We start from the raw sequence: 2,656 nt of genomic DNA, 5'->3' as shown, positions 1-2,656 counted from the left end.
TATTTGAAACATTTCCTACCACAATAATAATAAAGATTAGACACAGTATTTTATAAGTTTACATTCCTACCTCTCAGGAAAGATGGGTTACAGCAGTGTTGGATCTTCAGTGATAATTTCTGTGTAACCTTTAGAGGTTCTACATAAGCTATGGGCAGGCATTGCACTTACAAATACAGTGGTTACTGAAGAAGTGCATTAATTTGGTAGCCTTTATCTTGATAAATAGTTCAGAGAATTGACAAGTTGATAAATTAGATAAATTATTGTGGATACCCAAGTGTTTCACATGTGTCCAATTTATCAGCCTATATCTAGCTCAAGGTGTGCTTTATTCAAATATCTTCACCTCCAAGGAAAAGACTGTGTTGCAGTAGGGAAGGGGTGTGTGTTGCTTTAGCCCAGCAGGCAACAGTGGATAGGATGTTCTCTGCAGCTTTGACTGTTGGTAAGGTTCAGGCTACCTGCTGCCAGTAACCTATGACTTTTGTAGTGGTTTGTCAACTATCTAAGTGATGCCAATATGGTCCCATCTCTAAGTGATGTTTAGCATGGTCCTGTCTCTGAAGTCTTCAAAAGGGTGCTTTGATTCTAGTAAAGAGCTCATGGTTTGAGAAGATGGAGTCACCCCCCTCTTTCCTTGGATCAGACCACACTGTCTAACATTTATCAAGCCTTTATGGTGCTTTTCCTGGATTATGATCATAGTATACTTGCTTGAGAGTCGATCTGTTTCATTGTATGTGTGTCTGTTAAACCTGTTAAACTGAAAGAAAGTGAACCTGTGTGCACACCTATCTATGGCGCCATCTGCTGCCAAACACCTTCACCCCTTTCACATAGTGAAGGGCTCATGACCTAGTGACTCAGAGGCACTCTCCCCTTCATGAGTTGGATTTGATTGCCTCACATTCCCTAGGCTTCGTTTGGTTCCAAACAGGTTTGGCAGTTCCCAATGAATATGATAAGATCTTCACTTCAACCTTCAGGAAATGCCTGCTCACTCGTGTTATTCTCTCCATCTTTATGTATCTTAAACCTTTCCTCTCTCTCTCACTCTCACTGGAAGAACTAAACTAGAGACAACACCTAAGTAGAAATAAGCCACTCTGCTTGGCTTTCTTGGGTTAATAATCTCAGTAGTCTTCTATTTGGTACTTTTTTGTTGTTTAGTTTTGATTTGATTTATGCTCTTGTTGGCTATGATGTAATTTGGCAATCCATTCCATTTTTATAACTGTATAGGTATTCAGATTACATGTATAGGTGTTGATGCCTGCCTGTATAGGTGTTGATGCCTGCCTGTATAGGTGTTGATGCCTGCCTGTATAGGTGTTGATGCCTGCCTGTATAGGTGTTGATGCCTGCCTGTATAGGTGTTGATGCCTGCCTGTATAGGCATTGATGCCTGCCTGTGTAGGTGTTGATACCTGGGTGGGTGGGTGTTGATGCCTGCCTGTATAGGCATTGATGCCTGCCTATATAGGCATTGATGCCTGCCTGTATAGGTGTTGATGCCTGCCTGTATAGGCATTGATGCCTGCCTGTGTAGGTGTTGATACCTGGGTGGGTGTTGATGCCTGCCTGTATAGACAATGATGCCTGCCTGTATAGGCATTGATGCCTGCCTGTATAGGCATTGATGTCTGCCTGTATAGGTGTTGATGCCTGCCTGTATAGGTGTTGATGTCTGCCTGTATAGGTGTTGATGCCTGCCTGTATAGGTGTTGATGTCTGCCTGTATAGGTGTTGATGCCTGCCTGTATAGGTGTTGATGCCTGCCTGTATAGGTGTTGATGTCTGCCTGTATAGGTGTTGATGTCTGCCTGTATAAGTGCTAATTTCAACTATTTCATGCTGCTATTCTTAACATTTCATATTTTTGAAATTTATTCCCACCTACATGTATCCCTGCATCCATGTGGTGGCTCGCGGCTGAAGTGGTAGCACCTTCGGCTCACATCTAAAGAACCTGGGTATGATTCAGGCACAAGTGGAAACAAGGGGCATGATTCAGGCACAAGTGGAAACAAGGGGCATGCATCCTTTCACCTGTTGCCCCTGTTCACCTAGCAGTAAGTATATATCTCTGTTTTAGCTGACTGCTGTGAGTTGTATCCTGGGTAAGAGGATCGAAGGACCCAGTGGAAATAAGCCAGACATGTGGCTATATTGGTTTGGTTTACTGATCCTCTTAGTTTATAATCCGAGTAACATTTTCCTTCAAATCAAATCAAATCAAATCAAAATGTTTATTTCCCTGTAAAGCTTACAATGTGTGGTTTACATGTTATAAAATATTAATTACAAAGAAGGCTACTGGCATGCCTAGGCATTTCGGGCAGGCTAATAATAATTCTTACTCTACGTTGATATAGGTTACGGATACATCTAGCCATCTTTTGCACGACCTTCAGGTTTTGCATATTTTTGTAAGATCAAATTTTATACGTGATTTTGAGTTTTTGAGGAATGCAATATGAGTTAAACGAACATGATAATTTGTATTTGAATGTAAAATGAAACACTGGGAAAGATACCTATAAATAAAATTTACCCATATTATAACATCTTCTATAATACTCTGTGGCTCGTTTTCTATAAGGCATTTGGCACAGTGCCTGGGGGAAACTTATATTGATTGTCCTCTTAGTGT

The sequence above is a fragment of the Cherax quadricarinatus genome, chromosome 59 (assembly GCF_038502225.1).
Source record: "Cherax quadricarinatus isolate ZL_2023a chromosome 59, ASM3850222v1, whole genome shotgun sequence".
Taxonomy (NCBI): Eukaryota; Metazoa; Arthropoda; class Malacostraca; order Decapoda; family Parastacidae; genus Cherax; species Cherax quadricarinatus.
Note: the sequence above shows the minus strand (reverse complement) of the source record.